At 38.5% G+C, this 25,729-nt stretch overlaps 1 protein-coding gene across 4 annotated transcripts in view; it reads right to left on the minus strand.

Moving 5' to 3' along the window:
- Positions 1–14,887, minus strand: part of dbo (Kelch-like protein diablo) — a 279,705-nt gene extending 264,818 nt beyond the window's left edge. For 3 of the 4 annotated variants that reach the window (XR_016546845.1, XR_016546844.1, XM_090371088.1), the window contains exon 1: positions 14,553–14,677. The gene's annotated coding sequence lies outside the window, so the exon portion shown is untranslated. Of the gene's footprint in view, positions 1–14,552; positions 14,678–14,821 lie in introns of those variants that run through there. The other variant, XM_090371089.1, reaches the window with a different exon arrangement.
- Positions 14,888–25,729: the final 10,842 nt, after the last annotated feature.

Consider the following 25,729-nt stretch of genomic DNA (forward strand, 5'->3'; position numbering starts at 1 on the left):
GTCTTTTTTCATTCTCCGTTACGCTGAGTGTAGTATTACACAGTTGATAAATTACTCTGGAGTTATGCTACCCATGTGCAATATTTTGCATTTGTCAATGATAAACTTCAACTGCCTTTTCTCAGTTCATCAATTCAATTTTTCTAGATCTTGTCGCAGTAGCTTGCGCTGATGATTGTCGTTAACCACCCTGCCAATCTATGTATCATCTGCAAACTTAGACATTAAGCCTGATATACCTTCATCAATATTACTGATAAATATTGAAAACAACAGTGGACCCAGTACTTCAAGGAGGAATTCAGCACTTCAAATTTAAGGAGGAACTAGACAAACTATTGTAGGGAATAGATAAGTGAAATGGGGAAGGGTTTTTTTTTTTTTTTTTTTTTCTGATGCTATATAAGCTTGCTTTCTTGCATAAATTGCCACTAATAATATTAAATTCAATACCAAATTTTTAGAAATACTTCTGAATTTCTTTAAAAATAAACAAACAAAAAACAGATTTAACACAGGAGAATTTTAATGTTTGATGTAACATAGCAAGGCCTCAGACCGAAGAATACCAATGATCTACAAACACCAAAAGTTGGTCATGTGTGAGTGGTATAATCAGTCTCATCATGTTCATATACAGGAACTCCCCGACTTATGTAAGGGATGCATTCCGTGGAATGGTATGCAAGTCGGAATTTCCCCCGTGCTTGTGCAGCACTCGCAACTGTGCTTGCTGAATTGATTGAATCAAAAAAGAAATATTCGACAAACATGACAACCATTTTTCTAATGTCCAAGCCATCTCTCACTTGCTATAAAACTTTCTACATCATAATTATTTTGATGAAAGACCATCATGGCCTTTCTTTGATGCATTCTTTTGTGGGTCTGCTGATTGCAGTTCACATTGTCTCTCTCTTGCATTCACTCTCTCTACTACATTGTCTTTCACCCTCATGGGTAGTACAGTTCGTAGTATGTCAGTTCTCCCCATACATGAGTTCAAATCCCATCGATAACAGGAGGAATTTTTTCACAACTTGGATAAGTCAGTTGGTCTCATGAAAGGGTAGCATGCTTTTTTCTCCCGGAAACACAGTTTTGTCATCCAGCAAACAGAAAATCAAATCGGAACACATGCAATTTACAGAAAATATACACGGAGCAACATGACCTTGGTCACTGATGCTCCTAAAACAAAAAAAACAAAAAAAAAATTGTCTTTCTCATATTCATTCTCTCTACCACAAGTGCTGTTGTTTGTTTGGTTGGTTTTTAGGAGCATTAGCAACTAAGGCCATATTGCTCCAGGGATATGCGGTGGTCATTCCCTGACCTTTCCTCATCCTCCGTATTTGGTGGTCACAGGCTCGAATCCTGGTCTAACCATAAGTGCAAAATCCTAGGATTTTTTCCCAGGCTTTTACAGATGACTTACGCACACTTAATTCAACAGAATATTTTTTCACAGACACCTTTGAGTTTTTTTAGAGCATCTAACATGATTTTTGTAGAAACGACACCTCTTTCTTTTCTCACCTATACAAATAAATCTATGATTTATTTGCAGCAAGCAAGCATATCATTAACTTTTAAGAATCATTGGCTGTCAGGATCCATCTTCTCAAACCTCGCCATTGCTGATGCAATTTCACAAAATGCCATTGCCATCTCTCTCTGGTGATGAAGTGTCTGGGCTCCTCATTTGGTTCATCTTGAACTTCGTCATCATTTTCTTCTTTCACTATTGCTGCCTGCAAGTCAATAAGTTCTTCGTTAGATAATTCCTTCTCTTCTTCCTCTATTAACTCCTTCACGTCTTTGGCAACAACCTCCAACTGAAGTAGCACTGCAACCTTTACAATCTTACCTGTAACCTCTTCATATGATTCGTCTTTTTCAAAATCTTCGAAGACTTATGTGCCGTGGGCATATATTCTTCCATGTGCCATTTAAACAATTTTTAGTAATTTCCGCCTTATTAATGTTTAAGACGTTGTGGTAAATAGTGTAAGATTTCCAAAAGTCTCTTAACGTAAAATTTTTCTCACCATCTACTGCAAACAATGCCCGAGCAAATGTTGTGCATAAATAGTATGGTTTTAAATTTGAAATAACACCCCGATCCATAGGTTTGATGAGTGAAGTCATGTTTGGCGGTAGAAATATGACTCGCATTCGAATTGAAATCATCTAGACACGTAGGATGTCCAGGAGCATTATCCAATAGAAGAAAATTCTTGAATGGAAAGTTGTTGTCTTTACAATATTTTTCAACCTCGGGAATGAAGCAACATTTAAACCACTGCTCAAAGAGAGATATTGTTATCCTTGTTCTCTGGTTCAATCGTAAATGCATGGGTAGGGTTGCTTTATTGATGCCCTTAAATGCACAAGGATTTCCAGAATGGCACAAAATAAGTGGTTTTAATCTGTAATCTCCCGCTGCATTAGCCCCAAGCAAGAACCTTGCTTGGGGCCCTATGTTTTGATGCCTTGAAACCAGGCATTGTATTTTCCTCTTTGGCAATGTATGTTCGATCTGGCATTTTTTTTCAATACAGAGAAATTTCATCAACATTAAAAGTTTGCTGTGTTGAATAGCTGCCTTCATCAATAATTTTTTCAACACATCACAAAGTTTCTCTGCAGCTGCAGAATTGGCACTGGTGACTTCACTGGTACTTTAATGTTGTGGAAACCAGCGCGATGCTCAAACCTATTAAACCACCCATTGCTTGCCACAAACTTGGGTTGGGGTTTGCCGTACTTATCCTTAATATCTTTATAAATACTTGTTGCTTTTGCTTGAATGGTCATTAGACTTGGGGCACTTGCTTCTGAATCTGAATTTTCATCCTTATTATTAACAGCCGTTCCACCTTCAATATAGCACCTGAACACTGTTTTGTGATCACTTAAGTGCGTGATCACTTAAGTTGATCTTAAGTGTGTTGATCCTTTGACATATTCTTTTATACGTGCACTGTCCTTTAAAATAGTATTCACTGTTGAAGCAGCAAGACCTAATTCCCTTGCAATAGATAAACTTAGTCCTGTGTCGTACTTCTTAATAATTTTCACTTTCATTTCTAAATCAATTTTGTTTCATTTCTTGGCACTACCACCATTTTTACTTTTCATTGGTCACTTTCCCTTCATCATTGTAATACGTAAATAGGAATGAAGAGAAGTTTCTGAAAATTTGTTTTTATATGACTGAAGTTTTCAGTGAAGGGGAACACATTTCACCATAATAGCGTAAAAAACCCACACAATTGCAGTTATCAGTATTATTGCAAATGCAATAAGATCGCGTTTTCTACCAGTTTATAATTAGATGCACTAACAGAAAAGCCCAATAAACCGGAAAGTGCAAATTGTTTTTATTGTTTTCTGGTCATGAGACCTTCAAGAAATGTGCTTTAAAAAAATATCACAAAGGCATTCAAAAATTGATTCTTATAACGGGAACACGTGATAATGATGAAAGTGTAGTACAATTTCCATTATAAATATGACCTTTTAGAGAGATAAATAGCTTAGTTATATAGTGAAATTTAACTTCTAAGGACTTCAAATGAATTACAAAAAAAAAAAAAAAAAAAAAAAACCAATGTGTTATTGGGTTAACATTACGATATTTTCACAATACCTCCATTTATTTCTACGGGATGCAAAATACATATCCATGATTTTTTTAAGTTTGCACCCACCAGCAGAAACTTACCTAAAGTCGAATTTCTGTAAGTCGAGTATTACTTAAGTCAGGGAGTTCCTGTAATTGGTCTCATCACAAAAAAGTAGACATGCTAAAGAAAACCAAAACCCACACATTTTTTCCTGAAGAGTAACCACTGACCTGTGTAATTTATAATTATACCATGCATCTTTCCTCTCTGCCACCGTCTGTTTTGGTCTTAACCTTTAATATTCTTTTTTCATGGTAGCATCCAGAATAACTTTATAAACATTTCATATTTAGCATTTATATTTGTTAAAGTTATCATTTGGTCCTACTGAAGAGAACTTATGATATCTGAGACCACTGTAATTCCCTTCTCCTGTGAAAACAAAAACCACTCCTCTTTCCCTGGACAGTAGCCACTTCTTTAAACAGATCGCCTTTAGAATTTTTATTTAATTATTTTATAGTTAATTAACGCTTTTCTGAGTGTTTTGAAAATATAAGGCCCTGAGGGAAAGATTTTCACTTGCATGGGCTCTATGAAGGAATTTTTTCAAAATTTTTTAAAATATATAAACTGTACATAAATGCTTTTATATATAAATTTGTTCTTATTTAGACTTTGCTGTCTATTATATCTGGATGAAATTACTCTCAAAAATCAAATCATTTTTTTAAAAAGTCACAAAAAAAAAAAAAAAAAAACATAGAAAAATTCATAAAACTCACTTTTTTTTTTTTCATTTAATACTATCTTCCACATCTCTTCATTATTCAACTGAATTCAGAGAAATTCAACTTATGTAAGCCAAAAATTGCAAGCATAATCACCTCCTCCTCCTCTAATTTGGAAATTAATTTTGTGCTGCCATCTACCTGATGGTACTTATAAACACAGATAAAAGATGGCAGCACTTATCGAAGATTTGTAACATATAAGAAGAGTTACTGAATCACTTCAAAAAATGTATATAAACATACATACTCCTCAGGGGCCACACACAAAAAAACATACATGTGCACATACTCTGTAAAAGATTAAGCCATTACTTTTTGTTTTCAGAAAGCTCTAAATAAATGTGTATGGCTCAAATTTGCATCATATGATAAATTCACATAAGACTACTTACTTTGGATGAAAAATATCCACTTAAGTTTCACTGGTGCAAATATCACATTATGCAATGGCACATTTGAGTCTATTAAAAATGCCAAAGTGACACTTTTTTGTAATTAGTTGTGAATGTATGTGATAGAACATTAATGTGAAGCAGAATGTCAAATTTATATATTTTTTCTTATTTATGATTTATACTTTAAATACACAAAATTCTGGGACAGTGGAGGGAAAGAGCTGAAATGCCACAGCATAAGGCTTTGAATGGTTGGTTTGAGCAAGCTCAATGCTGACGAGACACTTCCACTTGCTCAGACTAAGAAACTGAGGGGGCATAGATTCAAATTATTATTATTAGTTTTATATGGTGTAAGGAAGCCCGAGGCTTATGCTGCACCAACCAAAAAAAAAAAAAATATTCCTGAGTTACCCCGAGAGAGAGAGAGAGAGAGAGAGAGAGAGAGAGAGAGAGAGAGAGAGAGAGAGAGAGAGAGAGAGAGAGAGAGAGAGAGAGAGAGAGAGACACACACACACAAAAGTAGAAGGGAATCACCAAGAAAAATGATATCCAGCTCAGGACCCTAGGTGTACCCACCAGATGTGAGCCCCTGGGGTTATTGATAGGCAGTTGTAAAATAGATGTGCAGAAGTGTACCTCTAGCCAGCAGGTAGTTAATTACTGGAACACACTTCATGTTGTTGTGGAAGTTTGGCTTAATTAAATTTAAGGCTGAACTAGACAAACTTTTGGAGTGAGCAGATGGGTGAAATGGGGCGTTTTTTTTTTTTTTTTTGTCTGATGCTGTATAAGCTTGCTTTCTTGCATCATATGCTTCAACGAATGCTAATCCCCAACTGATCTAAATAGACCAAGGATATTACATCAGTATAACTGAGATTATTAGCAATGAACTTATGGAACACATTTTTTTTTTAATTACTTTGTTTTGAGAAACTTCTTTTGGTTCAGACACAATTAAAAAAAAACAAAAACCAGATAAATTTCAATGTAAGATCAGGCACACATATACTTGGAACGACTGTCAGTTCTTTGCAGAAGCTGGCATCACTGATGCATGATCATCCTCATGGGGAAAGGGAATGATTATGCAATCAATAATTGTGATTGACAGTAAACGGAAATTAAACTTGAAGTTATTTCAAATATTTTACCAGCCTTTGTGTATTTTAGTAGATGTGATCAAAACATTCAGGGAATTACTGTATCTTGAAACTGCAGCATTGTAGTGAATTATGGCTTCTGGTGATTATCTAATATAGCAGGGTGGCCTATGAGTTGATCGCAGATTTAATTTCAGTCGATCACAATGAATTTTAAACATTAGCATTAGTAGAGGCATTTGATGCAAGAAAGCAAGCTTATGCAACATCAGCCAAAAATAAAAAAAAAAAAACCCACTTCCACTTCACCCCTCTGTTCGTTCAAAATACCTGTCCAGCTGAGCCTTAAACTTATTTAGGCTATCAACCTCCACCACAAGGGATGGCAGTCTGTTCCACCAACCAACCACCCGCTGGCTAAAGGCAAATTTCTGCACGTCTATCCTACATCTGTCTTTCCTCAATTTGAATTTATGCCCTCTCAGGTGATTTTTCTGAGCTAGAGGAAGAATCCCATCAGCATTGAGCATGCTTAAACCATTCAAGGCTTTATACACCTCTATCAGATCACCTCGCTGGTGCCTAGTCTCCAGACACTGTAATTTGCAAAACTTAAGCCTTTCTTTGTAAGAGCACCCCTTTGTTCCATTCACTAATCTTGTTGCCCTTCTCTGTACTCGTTCCAGCAGCTCTACATCCTTCTTGAAATGAGGCCTCCAGACCTGTATACAGTACTCTAGGTGTGGCCTGACCATCGCCTTATACAATGGAATAATCACCTCCTTATCCCTGCTGGAAAAATTCCTGTATATCATTGACAATACTCCATGAGCTACTCTTGCAGCCCGTCTGCACTGCTCAGAGAACTTCATATCTGCCTGCACAATCACCCCCAAGTCCCTTTCATTCTCTACCACTGTCAGTGTAGTACCACAGAGTTGATACGTTGCTCTGGGGTTGCTGTTTCCCATGTGTAGTACTTTACATTTGTCAATGTTAAACTTCATTTGCCACCTCTCAGCCCATCTGCTCAACCTTTCCAGATCCTGTTGCAGCAGTGTAGTGTCAGTAGTGTCCTTGACAACCCTGCCAACCTTTGTATCATCTGCAAACTTGGACATTAAGCTTGATATACCATCATCAATATCATTTATAAATACAGAAAACAATAATGGACCCAACACTGAGCCCTGAGGGACTCCACTAATAACATTAGTCCACGATGAGCAGTGTCCATTGATTACCACTCTCTGTCTTCTCCCACTCAACCACCCCTTTATCCATAGCAGCAATTTGCCTCCAATGTCACACTGCTCCAATTTGTGTAGCAGTCTTCCATGTGCAACAGTATCAAAAGCCTTTCTAAGATCCAAGTATATAATATCAAAGTTATTCCCTGCATCCAGTTCTTTTGTGACTGCATCATAGTATCCAATCAAGTTGGTCAGGCAAGACTTCCCCTTAACAAAACCATGCTGTGTCTGAGCTATAACTGAAGTCTTGTCTAAATGATCCTGCAGTGCTTCTTTAACCAGTGCCTCCATTAATTTTCCTGGAACAGAAGTTAAGCTCACAGGTCTATAGTTACTTGTGTCAGCCTTTGATCCTCCTTTGTGAATTGGGGTCACATTTGCACATTTCCAGTCTATGGGTACCTCCCCTGAGTCCAAGGAAGCTCTCATAATTATGGCTAAGGGTTTGCTTACTTCCTTTGCTGCCTCCTTTAATATAACTGGATAGATCCCATCCACCCCGGGTGCTTTTCTTGTGTTTATCTTCAACAGTTTCTCCTCCACTTTACTCCCAGTTATTTCAAGATTCTGTAGCTTACTGCTAGAGTTGAATACACCTCTGGCATTCCCCTTGCTGAATAACTCCTCATGTGTGAATGTCGATGCAAAATATTCATTTAGTTTGTTAGCTACCTGAGCAGGATCATCAACAGTTGACCCATCAATATCAAGTGGACCAATCTGATTCATCCCCTTCCTTCTAGAGTTTACATAAGTAAACATACAGTCATCCCTCGATTTGTGCACCTTGTGCAATGAAATTTTTGAGATGGTAGATCGCGGCACATTTTGAAGGAAAAAAGTAGATCGCATCAGAAATTAAGTTGGCCACTCCTGTAATATAGCAATACATGAATCATTGGGTTCCGTTAAGTGGAATTAGCGTGTAATGCACAGTAAGTATTTCATGCATTTCATTGTATTTTAAAATGAGTGATTTACTGAGCAACAAATTTTGCCACAAAGTAGGGAAAACGACAAGAAAAATATATGAAATATTTTCCCTTCGGAAAAGATGCTATATGTCATTCAAAGCCTTTTCAGTGATTTACAAAGTTTAAAGAGGGGCCACCAGTCCATCAAAATGACCTCTGCTCTGGGCACTCTAACTTCAAAAGCCAATGATTCAATGGCTCTCATTCATGATCTGATCAGAGTAACTATCCATGAGACTGCTAATGAAATGGATAGTTACATGGATAGCTCAATGGATAGTTACATGTGTAACTATCCATGAGACTGCTAATGAAACTATTTCTTATGGGACATGTCAATCAATTTTGAGATAGGATTTGGGAATGCAGTGCTTTTCAGCAAATTTGTACCTCACATCCTTATGTTTATCACAGAGAGTGGAGAGTTTTCTATGTCAGGATCTTCATAAATGTGCTGCTGCTGACCCACACTTTGTTTCTTTCATCATTACTGGTGATAAATCATGGTGTAAAAATCTCAATCAAATTGGGAAAATTGTATTGTTTTTTTTTTTTTTTTTGAGTCACAGAGTCAAAGTTTGAGTCACAGATTCATTATAAATCTGTCCCACACAAACAAAGAACCAGGAATACTACAAAAAAGTTCTACAGCAATTGTGCAATGCTATTAGAAAACAGCTAGAAAAAATGTGCATCAGAGAATTGGCCCTTGCATCATGACAATGCTCCTGTACACTCTTCATCTTCCATTCAATAATTCCATGAGAAACAGTCCATCAGTGTAATTTCCCATTTGCCACAGAAACTAGATTTAGCTCCCTATGATTTTTTTTTTTTTTTTTTTTTTTTGTTAACCAAGTTTAAACCCTCCTAAAAAGTGACAGATGACAGAAAAGTGAAAGGTGACAGATTTGCAATGACTCAAGAAATTATTCAGAAAGTTACACAAAAATTATTAAAAATTACAAAAGAAGCCTAATCAGGAATGCTTCCAGAAGTTGCAATCAAGGAGACTATTGCAAATAAGGTTCAACAGAATAGTTGATAAGTTTCATCATTCCCCACATATTAGTGTAGTGCTCAAGCTTTGTACATATAACCTGAATAATTACCATGAAACTTACTATCATAAAAAACACAGTATTTATTCTAATTTACTCAGGCTATGGGGGGGGGTCATTGCTCTCCTGGCGCCTCCGTAGCCAGGTGGGAAGGAGCAGCAGTGCATAGCACACGCTTCTTGATTAGACCGGGGTTCGAGCCCGTCACCACCAAATACGGAGAATGCGGAAAGGTCAGGGAATGACCACCGCATATCCCGGAGCAATATGGCCTTAGTTGCTAATGCTCCTAAAAACCAAATAACAAACAAACAAACAATTGCTCTCCTGTATTTGTCATTCCATTTCCATGCTACTGTTCTTTGCATCTTAGCTAAGGACTTCTCATAATTTGCATAAACCTTTGCTTACCTCCTTTGCTGACTAATATAACTGGATAGATCCCATCCACCACAGATGCCTTTAGAGTTTAATAATCTTCTGGCATCCCCTTCCTTAAAGAATTCCTCATGTGAGAATGTACATGCAAAATACTTATCAGTTTGTCAACAATGTGAGCAGAATAATCTACAGTTAAATGATTGATATCAAATGGGCCAATATGATTCATCCCCTTTCTCCTACTATTCATATATAAATAACCAAAGTTTTGCTGTTTTTCTTTGCATCCTTTACCAAAGACTTATCATCTGCCTTAGTCTGTCTCACCTCCTTTGTGACTTGACTGCACACTAGTTTATATCTACCGTAGGCTTTTATATCACCTGAATTTATATGCATCCTATGCATTTTTCTTTTCTGCCCTTCAACACCTATTTAGGTCTAAACATTGAACAGTGCTTCTTAGCTGGTATGAAGAGCATAGTAGCTTTATGATTATTTCCCTGAATGCTTCCCATTTAGAATTTGCTGTTTAGCATTAGCAAAGGCACATGATGCAAGAAAGCAAGCTTATATAGCATCAGCTAAAAAAAAAAAAACACGCACACCCTTCTCATTTCACCCACGTACTTGCTCCAAATGTTTGTCTAGTTCTGCCTTGAATCTATTTAAGCTTTCAACTTCTACAACGACAGATGGAAGTTTGTTCCAGCAATCAACCATCCTCTGGCTAAAGGCAAACTTCCACACATCTATCCTACAACTGTCTTTCATCAATTTGAATTTATGCCCTCTTAGGCAATCATTCTGAGAAAGAGGAAGAATCAAATCAGCATTGAGCATGCTCAAACCATTCAAGGTTTTATACACCTCAATCACATCATCTTGCAGGTGGCTAGTCTCCAGACACTAATTTGCAAAACTTAAGCCCTTCTTCGTAAGAGCAACCCTTTTGTTCCATTCACTAACTTTGCTGCCCTTCTCTGTACTCATTCCAACAGCTCTACATTCTTCTTAAAATGAGGCCTCCAGACCTGTATACAGTACTCAAGATGTGGCCTGACCATTGCCTTATACAAGGGGATAATCACCTCCTTATCCCTGCTAGAAAAATTTCTGTATATCATTGACAAGACACCATGAGCTACCCTTGTAGATCGTCTGCACTGCTCAGAAAAACTTCATATCTGCCTGTACAATTACCCCCAGGTCCTTTTCACTCTCTACCACTGTTGGTGTAGTACCACACAGTTGGTACTACACTGTGTGGAAGTTGATAGCCTAAATAAATTTAAGGCTGAGCTAGACAGGCATTTGGAATGAAGGGAGGTGTGAAATGGGTGGGGTTTTTTTGTTTTTTTTTTAGCTGATGCTACATAAGCTTGCTTTCTTGCATCATGTGCCTCTACTAATGCTAACCAGTGCCTCCATTAATTTTCCTGGAACAGAAGTTAAACTGACAGGTCTGTAATTACCTGTGTCTCCCTTTGACCCTCATTTGTGGATTGGGGTCACATTTGCACATCTCTAGTCCATGGGTACCTCCCTTCAGTCCAAGGAAGCTCTCTTATAATTATGGCTAAGGGTTTGCTTACTTCCTTGCATCCTGAATAATTACCATGAAACTTACTATCATAAAAAACACAGTATTTATTCTAATTTACTCAGGCTATGAGGGGGGGGGGGGGTCATTGCATTAATATAACTGAATAAATTCCATCCACCACAGGTGCCTTTCTTATGTTTATCTTCAACAATTCCTCCTCCACTTTACTCTCAGTTATTACAAGATTATCTAGTTTAATTTTCTAGTAAATGATTTACTAGATTATCTAGTATGAAAATATTAATTTAGTTTGTTAGCTACCTGAGCAGGATTCATCAACAGTTGAACCAACAATATCAAGTGGACCTGTCTGATTTATCCCCTTCCTTCTAGAGTTTACATAAGTAAAGAACTCTTTGCTATTTTTCTTTGCATCCTTTGCCAAAGATTTCTTGTAATCTGCCTTTGCCTGCCTAACCTCCTTTGTGAATTGGTTACATACCAGCTTATATCTATCATAGGCTTCGGTGTCACCTGTTAATTTTTATGTATCCCATGCATTTTTTTCTCTGCCACATGTCTAATTAGTTCATCTGACATCCATTTAGGCCTAAACCTTGAACAAATTTTCTTAGTTGGTATGAAAAGCCTAGTAGTAGTATAATCATCAGTTGGTTCAGTCAGTTTGTATCATCATCAGTTGGTTCCACTGTACAGAATTTGAAAACTATCTGAGATTACTGTAGCTGCCTTTACAAAAGCAAAAACCCTTCCCTTTACCATTAATTGGGGGCTGCATCTTTAAATAAACTCCACATCAGTACATTGATGTAGATGACTACCACCCAGTGGGTCTTTTGTTATCCTTAATGTATGAAGAATCGCTACTGATAATCAGATGAAGAGTACTGCTTCCTCTTGTTGTCACTCAAGCACACTGCTATAAAAAAACAGTCATGTAATAAATCTACAAAATATTGTTTATGTGTGAATGACCAACTCACAAGTTTCAACCAATCCCATACTTACTCCTTCCCCCACCCAAACATTTCACCTGGTGAACTCTACCACCACAAAACAACATTTGCTGTTCTGGACAGTCCCCTCCCCCCATTTTGGAGGATGGGCTCCTTCCACAGAAGTGCCCCTGTATCTCCTCTAACTTCCTATTTCCAGGTGGATAGTCTTCCTATCATCTGCCTTCTTTATCTTCATCAATTTACTACAACCTTCACTGTCTCCCCTGCTTTCTTTTCACTTTCCAGAGTGATGTTTTGTTTTATTTTTTTCTTTTCCATTCTGGAGCTCTCCCTGGCAAGCTCAGGCACAGGACCAGGGTTCACTCCCACCAGAGACTATATCTATCTGCTCTGTACTCGGCTATCTCCTTGGGGCATTGTACAGGCGTGGGATCCCACTAAAGATCCTGTGGCTAAATGCCAGAGGAATAACAGACTATCCCAATCAACACATCTTACACTATCTCTGGCATTTACAGAGTTTGCACTGCAACACAGAGTATACTACTGTGGTTTTAGGGGAACCCCCAGCATCACTTGACAAAAAATAAACCCTATATCCTTTCTGTACATACTGTATTCCCCATACTCAAATTCTGCATTTGTTATGTCTAAGTGATATGACAACTCTAATATCCCTACACTGTCCACATTTCATGACTTAACCCAGTGGTTTTCAACCTTTTTTTTAATAACGGAACCCCTAAGTAATTTATTTTATTTTGCGGCACCCCCTACTCAATTTTCTCAATATATATACAGGTAATTCTCGACTTTAAGAGTTAATTGGTTCCTAGTGCGCACTCGTAAAGCAGGAATTTCCCATAGCCATAAAGTTAAAAATAGGGGTTATCTTCTCAACAATGAAATTAGTTATATGTTTAAACAATAATTGATTTATCGAAAGTAATGAAAATGTAGCCTGTAAAATCAAGCAAATTATAATAACAGAGAAATTATTTACAACTTACAAATTAATCTTTATGAAGAATGTTTATTCTTCATCATCATCGACTAAATGCACACTCGTTGATCACTCATTTTTGGCTCGGCACTCTTTGGTTTGTTGCACAAGGAGTCGTCTTCTTCAGAAATGTTTCAAGAGGCGGTTGTTTCCATCCAAGATAATCTTCTTGGCATGCAATATATATTTTATGCCACAATTTCGTATAGAAAGTATCCTAACATTAATGGAACATTATCATTTAAAAAACTGAAAGAAAGAGAATAAAATTGATAACCACTTTCTCAGCTTATAAATGAAATAAAATATAACAGTTTCAACTATGAAAGATATCTTTGCATGCTAGTAATATAATACAATATGATATTTTGCACTTTAATAAAACATTAATAACATTAATTGTTAACTACATTTCCAAACCACCACAGTTCCCACATACAACTGTGGTGGTCTGCAAATGAAACTGGTTTATTTTAAATATAAAAGTATAGTACAGGCCATATAGTGCAAGAAAGCCAGAAATTTTTTTTTTTTTTTTTGCTGGAAAAAAAAAATCCACTATGCTTTTCTCTCTTTTTTTAAGTACCTACTATTCGGTGGCGAAACTACCATACCGCTAAGTCCGCCATCGGGAGGGGGGGGTTGTTGGTTTGGTATGGTTTTCAAAAAAGAAATACAATTATTCATATGTCAGCCGTTGACCAATTTGGCTAGGAGGGGGCAGAATTCATTGTTGAGCCACATCCATTATCCAACAGGTCTTTGAATTTCCATAAAACTTTGGCCTCAACATCCGTGCAGCAACTAATTAGTGATTAATAAATCGCTGCCTAAAAGACACTGCTGCAATCCAGTCCATAATTCTTCCCGCTCAGTGGTGTATCATCACAAGCTTGTGGGTTTATACAACGGAATTTATTTATTTACTTTCTCATTTTTCCATTTTACTTTTGTCCCCCACATTCGAGATAAATTAAAATATGATAAATTAAAACTTATGGTGGATATTTATACAAGGCTTTTACGTCATGAGCATCTGACTATACCAACTGGAGAATGCAAACACTGTATTTGGAAGATGTCAAATAGCTCGGCATCACTGCAATAAGATTTCAAAGTCAGATAAACTGCCACGATCAAATAAAACAAACAAATAAATAAATCAATAAAATAATAACAAGATAGATTTTTGCCAAATTTTCCCTATCACACGTACACCGATATATATATATATATATACAGCAAGCTGCTCAGCGAGAGTTCAATGGCTTGATGGGTTTACGCATATCCAACAAGATTAAAAAACAAACGGAATCTGGATAGCTAATGACTGTTCACTAATTACACTGAAATTAAATACAATTACCAAATGAAAGCACAATGTGATTCATAAGTAAAAAGAAATTCTGAAACGATTAAATACTCACAATCACTGGGATACACTGTTTACACCATACTTCGTACTCTTGAACGAACGCCACTTTCACTGCTTTTCAAATGACATGATGCTCAAATTGTTCACATCAATGCTTAGGGGATGATAAATATTATAGTAGTACCATCATAATGTATATTACAACAGTTTCCATATCATGCCTCAACAATGCGGTATAAATATATTAAATATAGATCCTTCTTTAATCATTTCATATTTGTAAGTCATAATCTGAAGAATTAAAAAAAAAAAAAAACATACCTACGTATATCGATTTCCAAACTTCGTAATATTCCACACATACAATAAATCAAATAAATGAACCTGCGCGGTCGAGACGATGAACTTGGTTGAAAATAAACCAATATATGCACATCAAAAATCCATTAACCCAACCCTCCTTTTTTTGTGTGTCTATTTATTTTTAACTGCAGTATCAGTGCTGAAACTCCGGAAGATACTTAGCTCTCACAAATAGTTGAGTGGGAAGAGTCTGCACTCTCTTACAGCATTTGGAAAAAGTCTGGGTTCAACTGCTATCGTTCCCAACGAGAAAGGCATGCTTATTTATTTATTGCACAGTGAGCAGGTTTGCAAGTAACAAGCGAGAGCTGCGCGATTTGTTGTATATAAATAAATACAGTATATCCAATCGTTTGAATCCAGAAAAACAGACTCAGGGGCACGTGCATAAATTTCTGAATCCCATACTGGTCCTAGGCAGAAAATCCTTCTATAAGGAGCTATGGAGGAGAACCTGAGGGAAAAAAGTAATGACACTTAAACCACTAATTTGAGAATAACTTTTATGAAATTATTCACAAATTGAACATGGTATGGCTGGAGTATATATTACAGTCAAAATCATTTACACATTTTTATTTCAAAATAACCTAAGTTTTGCAAAAGATGCCGGAAGAAGAGTTGTCATTGGCCTGACAAACAAATTCAATCATGAACTGGACAACTAACCTTAGCAGTCATGCAATTTACAGACATGACAGCCCACATGGGTAGCACAGTTGGTTGGATCGCCGTCCTCCCTACATCGGTTTGAAAAGACCTCAGTTCGAATCCCGTCGATAATGGGAGGAATTTTTATGGGTCTTCTTCAAAACGTGGTTGAGTTAGTCGGTCTCAGGGGAGCTAGCATGGTTTTTTCTCCGGGAAACACGAGTTTTTCGTCCAGAAAACAGAAAATCGACCTCAGAATACGCGATATATTACAGGCAATATACGCGGAGCAACATGGCCTTAGTCGTCAATGCTTCTAAAACTCAACAACAACAACAGACACGACAGACTTGTGCTTCATATTCTTGGTTTCCTTGACAAAGAATCGCAATGGCGAAACTACAAATTTAGCGCCTGCAATATTCACAAAAGGAATCTTCTGGTCTATAAAAAAAACCATACCTAAGAAAGCGCCTGGGTTCCCCTGACAATGTGAGGGGGGGGCGCGCTTATGGCGGTTGGTAATTTTGCCGTGGCAAGGAGGCGGATATTCTAAATCATATACACGAAAAGTTGCATATTGGGTTACATGTAATGATCCATTGGTTTAAATGAATATATTGAGCCATATGGGAATTCGATTCTGTTTCATAAATCCTTTTCATAATATGGTGGCGGATCACTGCTTATTATGGGTCTGAGGTAGTAGCAGTAGTAGAAATGGCATGTGATACAAGAAAGCAAGTATATGAGCTTATGCAGCATCAGCCAAAACAAAAAACTTCACCAAACCATTCCCTCTAAATGTTTGTCCAGTTCATCCTTAAATTTATTTAACCTATCAACTTCTACAACGACATATGGAAGTTCGTTCCAGCAATTAACCACCCGCTGACTAAAAGCAAATTTCCGAACACCAGTTCTACATGCGTCTTTCCTTAATTTGAATTTATGTCCCCGTAGGTTCATAATCTGAACAAGTGAAAGAATCCCTTCAGAATTCAGCGTGCTCAACCCATTCAAGGCCTTATACACCTCAATCAGATCACCGCGCAGGAGCCTAGTTTCCAGCCATCGCAATTTTCAAAAATTAAGCTTCTCTTGGTAAGAGGATCCCTCCATTCCTCTCACCAATCTTGTTGCCCTTCTCTGTACACGCTCAAACAAATCTACATCCTCCCTAAAATGAGGTCTCCAGACCGGTACGCAGTACTCAAGGCGTGGACTGGCCATTGCCTTATACAGAGAGACAATCACATCTTTTTTCCCTACTAGCAAAATTCCTATATATCATTCACAAAACCAAATGACCTCCCTCACAGCCTGTCTGCATTGCTCAGAAAACTTCATATCTAAATATACAATTACTCCCAGGTCTTTTTCATTTTCTACCACCTTAAGTGTACCACACAGTTGGTAGGTTTTCTGTGGGTTCACTTCTCCCATATGCAGCATTTTGCATTTAACAAGGTTAAACTTCAGTTACCACCTCTCAGCCGATCTGTTCAACGTTTCTAGATCCTCTTCCAGGCGAGGACTGTCATTAGTGTCATTAGCAACCCTGCCAACCTTTGTATCACCTGCACACTTTGACATTAAGCCTGATATACCTTCATCAATATCATTGATAAATACACAAAACAACAGTGGACCCAACTCCGAACCCCGTGGGACTCCACTAATAACATTAGTCCACAAAGAGCTGCACCCATTGATTACCACCCTCCGTCTTCTCCCACTCAACAATCCTTTTATCCAGTGTAGCAATTTCCCATTAATACCATTCTGATCCAATTTGTACAGTAGCCTTCCATGCGCAACAGTCAAAAGCGTTCTTGAAATCCAAATATAAGATATCAAAATTATTTTTTGCATCCAGTTCATTTGTAACCACATAATAATCTATCAAACTATTGAAGATCCTGCTCAGGTAGCTAACAAACTAAATGAATATTTTGCATCGACATTCACACATGAGGGATTATTCAGCGAGGGGAATGCCAGAAGTGTATTCAACTCTGGCAGTAAGCTAGATAATCTTGTAATAACTGAGAGTAAAGTGGAGGAGAAATTGTTGAAGATAAACACAAGAAAGGCACCTGGGATGGATGGGATCTATCCAGTTATATTAAAGGAGGCAGCAAAGGAAGTAAGCAAACCATTAGCCATAATAATGAGAGCTTCTTTGGACTCAGGGGGAGTTACCCATAGTCTGGAGATGTGCAAATGTGACCCCAATTCACAAAGGAGGAACAAAGGCTGACACAAGTAATTATAGACCTGTACGTTTAACTTCTGTTCCAGGAAAATTAATAGAGGCACTGGTTAAAGAAACACCTGCAGGATCATCTAGACAAGACTTCAGATATAGCTCGGACACAGCATGGTTTTGTTAAGGGGAAGTCTTGCCTGACCAATTTGATTGGATACTATGATGCAGTTACACTGGATGCACGAAATAAATTTGATATTATATACTTGGATCTTAGAAAGGCTTTTGATACTGTTGCACATGGAAGACTGCTGCACAAATTGGAGCAGTGTGGCATTGGAGGCAAATTGCTGCTAGGGATAAAGGTGTGGTTGAGGGGGAGAAGACAGAGAGTGTTAATCAATGGACAATGCTCATCATGGACTAATGTTATTAGTGGAGTCCCTCAGGGTTCAGTGTTGGGTACATTATTGTTTTCTGTATTTATAAATGATATTGATGATGGTATATCAAGCTTAATCTCCAAGTTTGCAGACGATACGAAGGTTGGCAGGGTTGTCGAGGACACTACTGACGCTATGCTACTGCAACAGGATCTGGAAAGGTTGAGCAGATCGGCTGAGAGGTGGCAAATGAAGTTTAACATTGACAAATGTAAAGTACTACCTATGGGAAACAGCAACCCCAGAGCAGCGTATCAACTCTGTGGTACTACACTGACAGTGGTAGAGAATGAAAAGGACCGGGGGTAATTGTGCGGGCAGATATGAAGAACTCTGGGCAGTGCAGATGGGCTGCAAGAGAAGCTCATGGTGTCTTTTCAATGATATACAGGAATTTTTCTAGCAGGGATAAGGAGCAGGGATTATTGCCTTGTATAAGGCAAGGGTCAGGCCATACCTTGAAGGGCAACAAGATTAGTGAATGGAACAAAGGGGTACACTTACGAAGAAAAGCTTAAGTTTTGCAAATTACAGTGTCTGGAGACAAGGCACCAGCGAGGTGATCTGATAAAGGTGTATAAAGCCTTGAATGGTATGAGCATGCTCATTGCTGATGGAAGTCTTCCTCTTGCTCAGAATAATCACCTGAGAGGGCATAAATTCAAATTGAGGAACGTGTGGAGATTTGCCTTCAGCCAGCGGGTAGTTGGTTGGTGAAACAGACTTCCATCCCTTGTGTTGGAAGTTGATAGCCTAAATAAATTTAAGGCTCAGCTGGACAGGTATTTCGAACAAACGGAGGGGTGAAGTGGAAGTGGGTTATTTATTTATTTTTTTTTTGTTTGGCTGATGCTGCATAAGCTTGTTTTCTTGCATCATATGCCTCTACTAATGCTAATGCTAATGCGGCCAGCTATGAAGGTTTGGAGTTGATTAGTGTATCCAGACGCCTGATATGCCTTTCCACAGTGTTCCACACGTGCTCTATGAGATTGATATCGTCGCAGTTCGGAGGCCATTTGTTATGCTGGAATTCAGAACTGTGTTTCTCAAACCATTCCTGCACATCAAGTGTCTGATGGCTCAGCGCATTGTCATCTTGGAAGACACCATCGCCATTTGGAAAATGTAACATAACGGGGTGTAGACGGTCAACATGCAGTTGACGATAGCGGAGACCTGATACGTTGTTCCACATGTACCAGGGGGGTCCAAGTTCGTGCCAGTGAAACATGCTCCACACCATACAACCGCTTCCACCGGCCTGCACTTTTGATACCATGCATAGGAATGAAGAGCCTCACGTTGTTTACGCCAAATCCGTACACGACCATGCACAGTGTGGAGTAAATAACGTGACTCATCCGACCAGCACACTTTCTTCCAGTCTTCTAACGTCCAACTTACATGCCCTTTTCACCAGGCGAGTCTTTTAAGCCGATGAACCTTGGTTAGGAGAGGATGCTGTAGGGGTCGTCTGCTGGTATAATCCATACATACGAGCGTGCAACGCACGGTCATGCCAGATATTGTTCCGGATTGGCTCATGTTGTATTGGGTAGTCAACTGTTCAACAGTGCTGCGCCTGTTCACCTGCACGAGTCGTCGGACCCGGCGCTCACCTCTGAAATCAACCTTTCGCTGACCTTTGCAATTTTGCCGTCGGGTCGTTGTTTGACCATTTTGACTCCAGTCCTGGTACACTTTAACTACGGCGGCTCTGGAACATACCACCAGTTCAGCCGTTTGGGAAATCGATGCACCAGCTCGTCGAGCACTCACAATCTGTCCTTTATCAAAGTCCGATAAATCCTTCTTTTTACCATTACTCTCGGAATTTGACTACCTACTGAACCACTGGCACCTTATTTGTTCTACGTAGGTCGACTAACTGCGCACTCTCGTACCTCACGTGGTCAACGGGTCACATTCGGTTTTCATAGCGGTGGTCATAATTCAGTGATCACTCAGTGTATGTATCCCATGCATTTTTTCCTCTGCCACATGGCTCGTTAGTTCATTTGACATGCATTTAGGCCTAAACATTGAACAATATTTCTTAGATGGTATGAAAAGCCTAGTAGCTTCCAAGTTCTTTGAATGCTTCCCATTTAGAATTTGCTGTTTGTAACATCATCAGTTGTTCCCACGGTATAGACTTAAAACTGTCTCAGACCTCCGTAGTCATTTTTACGAAAGCAAAAGCCCTTCCCTTAACCCCTGATGGTAGTTACCTTTGTGAGTAACTCCCACATCAACGCACTAATAACAGCATCAGGCAAAAAAAGAAATCCTATTTCAATTGTCCATCTCCTCCAGTACTTTGACTAGTTCCACCTTGAATTTCTTCAAACTAGCTACTTCCACAACAAAGGATGCAAGCTTATTCCAGAAAATAACCACATCAGTATTGAGTTTGCTCAATCTATTCAAAGCCTTAAACATCTCAATCAGATCACCTCGCAGATGCCTAAACTCTAGACGTTGCAGTTTGCAGAACTGATGTCTTTCTTGGTAGTAGTAGTAGTGTCATGTGATGCAAGAAAGCAACCTATGCCTTCCCTTCGCCAATCTCGTCGTCCTTCTCTGCATCCATTACAGCAAGTCCACAGCCTTCCTAAAATGAAGTCTCCAGATATATATGCAGTAATCAAAATATGGCACAACCATTGCCCTGTAAAAGGGATACTCAACTCCTTATCCCTGCTAACAAAATTCCTGTATATCATTGACAAAACTCAAGCAAAGTCCTAGTAACCTATTTGTCCTGCTAGGAGAACTTTGTCTGACTGCACAATTACCACCAAGTCCTCTTAATTTTTCACTACCCCGAATGTAGTACTACAGAGTTGATACGTTACTCTGGGACAACTGCTACCCATACGCATTACCTTGCATTAGTCAAGTTTTTCAGTAGCGATTTCGCAGCTCATCTGCCTAATTTTTATAGATCTTGTTGCAGCACTATGGCTTCATTGCTGTCATAAACCAGCCGTATCAAAAATTAGGCTGAAAATCAAAATTAGTATCAATAATCAGGCTTAATGTCTAAGTTTGTATCATCTGCAAACTTAGACATGAATTCTAATATATCATCCTCAGTATCATTAATAAACATTGAAAACAACAATGGGCACTGAACCTTGTGGGATTCTACAAATAACATTAGTCCACGAAGAGCAGTGTCCATTGATATCCACCCTTTGCTTTCTCCCATTCATCTATTCTTTTATCCATAGCAGTAACTTGTCCTTGATGCCACCTTACTCCAATATGTCAATGGCTCTGTCTTCTCCCAATCTATCATTCCTTTGTCCATAAAGTAACTTGTCCTTAATACCACACTACTCCAATTTGTACAGCAGTCTTTTATTATTATTAGCCATATGGTGCAGGGATGCCTGCAGCTTACACTGCACCAGCCAAAAAAAAAAAATTTCTGAATTACCCAGAGAGAGAGAGAGAGAAGTAGAAAAGGAATCACCAAGAAAAGGAAGAATGATGATATCCAGCTCAGGACCCTGAGTGTGCCAAGCCCATACTCACCAGATGTGAGCCCCTGGTGTATTATGTGCAACAGTATCAAAAACTTTCCTGAAATCCAAGTATATGATATCAAAATTGTTTTTTACATCCAACCTGTGTCACTATATCAGAGTATCCAATCAATTTGTCAACAAGATCTCCCCTTTAGCATACCCATGCTGTAACTAAATTTAAAATGCACTCCTGTCTAGATGGTTCTGAATTATTTCTTTTCTCAATGATTCCCATTATTTTTCCTGTAATTGAAGTTCAACTAACAGGTCTTTAATTAGTTATATCACCATTTTTTGAATTGGGGATTCTTTTTTTGTGAAGTGGGGATACATTCGCCCATCTCCAGTACACAGGGCCAACCCTGAACCCATAGATACTCTCATAATTTTGTGATGCTGTTTGGGGAAAACTCTGCAAGAAAAGTGGATTTCATGGAATTGGTGCTTGCATTGTTACAATTCCCCCTGCGCAGCCAATGCTTTCCATTTAACAATGTCTCGCAAAACACTCTGGCCCTCCTCTTTAGGACAGGGTGAGAACAGAATATGAGGTCACTGTTTCGAATAACGGTGGGAGCTTACCCTAGTAAGAGAGAAGCCACAGATGGTCCTTCATAATCATGTTATGGATAATGTAACTCTAAGAACTCGGCATTGCAATGGTCTTACTAATAGTATATTCACTGCTCATTGTCAAATGGTGAAATATGCTGGTTGATATAATGTCATTTATTGCTGCATGTTATACCAGTATTTATTTTGAAGAAATACAATGGCAGCTGATCCATACCACTTGTGGAATGACGATTGTGTTATGTCCTGCAAGGACATCCACTTTAGTATATGATCTATACAGGCAAAGAATGACAGGATTGGTTAGTTTTAAAGGGCGGTAACGATTGCTTCAATTTGAGACAAAGGAACTTTTTATAGGACCCTGGCATAGCGACTGCAATCTCCTGGGGCAGCTGTTGGCAGGGCTCGATTGGAGCAATTTGATGGCTCCAGACTTGAGTCTACAGTGGAAGATTATACCACAAGGGCAAGCCTGCCCCTGTAAGATGGTGTGGTTCAGCGGTGGTTGCATCACATGCATTATGCACCTATTGTTCGTCCACGGGGGTAGCACAGTGGTATCTCCATTCCTCCTCACACTGCGTGGAAAAGGCCTGGGTTCGAATCCGTCGATGACACGAAGAACTTTAATGGACTTTTTTCATTCAGTGGCTGAGTTAGTCAGTCTCAGGAATGGACATGGAGTTTTTTCTCCCAGAAACGAGGTTTTTTAAGTCCAGCAAACAAGCAGATCGACAAAAGAACACATTCAATTTACAGACACAATACATATATGCATATACAGAAGCAAGTTTGGGTGACTAATAAAATAATTTGCATTTTTTTTTTTTTTGCACCCATTGTTCAAAGTCTGCTGGTAAATTGTGTTCATGCTACTCAACAATATGATTTCAAAGCTAGGGCCTCATATATGGATTGAACTTGTCGAAGTTTGGTATTGAACTTATATCTGTTATTCTCATCAGCTCTTCATACGATGCTTAAGTGATAGTGGTGCTTCAACTTGTGGGTTTCACAGCACATGCACGCAGCCATCTTCTTGGCACTGCACAGACCTTGTTAACCAGTGCCTGGAACCACCCGTTCTATAGATGACAGGCGCACCGAAATTGCTAAAGTCAAGGTGTGGCTATCCCACTAGTACTCTTCACAGGTGTGACCTACAGGCACATGACTGCGTAGCAACCAACAGGAACATTCAAGGTAATGACTAAACTGCGAGCGCCTTTATCCCATATTACAAAATCTATCACAACAGGTTTCTAGGGTCCTAAAATCCCATGGGATAAAGTGCGTACAGCTCCCAGGCAGAACCTTACTACAAAGTGGTCTAATCTACCGCATCTCTTGCCGTGATTGCACTAGCTGCTACATCAGGGAAGCTGGGAGACAGCTCCGCAAACGTCTTTCGGAACATGAAAGAGCCATCCGTTTGCAGATATAGAAAACTGTCATTGCCTAACGCTTCTGGTCAACCCACCACGACATTGACCTGCACCATAATGTCATGATTGTAGATAGGTCCCGGCCACTACCAGCGACACACCTGGTTGGAGTCGTTGAACATCACATGCTCTAATACCTCAGTCAACAGCAGCAGTGGATGTTGTGCCCACCCTATTATTGAAGCAACCATTTTGATGAATTACAAACGTTAGCAACATTCACATACGTCACAGCCACAGGCTTTAATGTTAAACAATTAACTATTGGATCATGCAGTTTCATATACATGACTGGTAGTACACGCCGTCATGTTCGACACTCTTAACTGTCAGTTTGACTGATGAAGGTTACCATAATAACCAAAAGCGTTCGTATGTATATGTATTAAACTTGTCATTATTTATTGTCTTCCGTTTCACTCTGTCACACAATAATCATGAATCCAGAGCACATAGGCCTCTTTAATCAAATATAGAGGAAGTTACGTTTTACGTGAACATGCCAATTTTGCACAATCTAGCCAATAATGTATGACATACTGATTTATTTTAACATATATAAGCTAATTTTCTTAATTTTAGAAATCGATTCTGGCCTCGATTTTCTTGTGATTAACAAAATCAGTCTTCTACGTATGGTCCTTAGGTTCAAATTCCAATGCAACAATTTACAATTTGAAGAGAGTACACAGTATTTTTGGTGAGGATTTTTTGGCTGATGCTGCATAAGCTCCTACACTGCTTTCTTGCATCAAGTGCCACTACTACTACTACTACTACTACTACTACTACAATTTGAAGAGAGTACACAGTATTTTTGGTGAGGATTTTTGTAGGTTTTGCCAAAGTTTTCCTTAAATGATCGTGACATGTTCTCAAGGTTGTAAATCTATCCTCCAATCATAAACAGCCCCTCGAGAGTAGGAAGGTGCAGCCCTTCTACCACTTTACAAGATGTCAGCTATCAGCCAGTAAGTTCGGGTAGTTGGTACATTTAATCAAACAAGATGAGTTGAAAAATTTGGTTTGAGACTTAAATTTTCTGAAAGAACAAGCTGAACTGTGTTAGGTTCTATGTTACAGCCGTGGAATATACTCGCATTAGGAACACAGATTTCAGTGTTTTGAAAAAAATATAAAATTTTTGAAATATATTGTTAGGGAGGACAGCCTATGTTTTCGCAAAGACATTATTGGACTTCTGAAAGAACTAGGCATCGTGCATAAGTCAGATGAATGGCATTTATTCATAGATGCCCCAAAATTAAGTTTAAAAGCAGTGTTGCTTCATAATGGCAATGAATTTCCATCATTTTCTGTTTCATTCAGTTGGACTTAAAGAAAGTCATGAAAGTATGTCTAAGATTCTACATGCTATATATAAAATACCAGGATTATGGTTGGAACATATGCAGTGATCTTAAGATTATTGGTTTTCGCGGGGGCGGGGAGAGATTTCACAAAATGTTGATTTTTGTATTTGTGGGACAGCCTTGTGACAGAAGAACATGTTGTGCAACATTGGGACAAGCAGGACGAGTTTATACCACATCAATGTAAAATATATTCCTTTTCCACCCCTGCACATCAAAGTTGGATTGATGAAAAATTTCGTGAAAGTACTAGATAAAGAAGGTAACAGATTTGCATACTTGAGAAGTGTGTTTCCTAATTTAACATATAAATAAATAAAATAAATAAATCTTTATTGTGAAGTAGAATTACAGCACAATATCCCATCACGGCGACGAGCGCCAGGGGTTCACATATAGATAACATAAGTACAAATTCAAATGGCTACAAAATATAGCGAACACATACAAAAGGCTACAAAATACAGATTACAAATGCAAAAAGAAATACAAATACATCATAGAAACAAGGAGCTGAACACAAATAAAGAAAAACAAATACAACTTGGCAGTGATTCAGGTTTCAAGAGCCTGAGTTGTGTCTGTCCTTCTTTTTACTTATTATGGTGTCGATGTCGGCGTCCACAC

The sequence above is a fragment of the Mastigoproctus giganteus genome, chromosome 4 (genome assembly GCF_048544385.1).
Source record: "Mastigoproctus giganteus isolate SK-2022 chromosome 4, ASM4854438v1, whole genome shotgun sequence".
NCBI lineage: Eukaryota > Metazoa > Arthropoda > Arachnida > Uropygi > Thelyphonidae > Mastigoproctus > Mastigoproctus giganteus.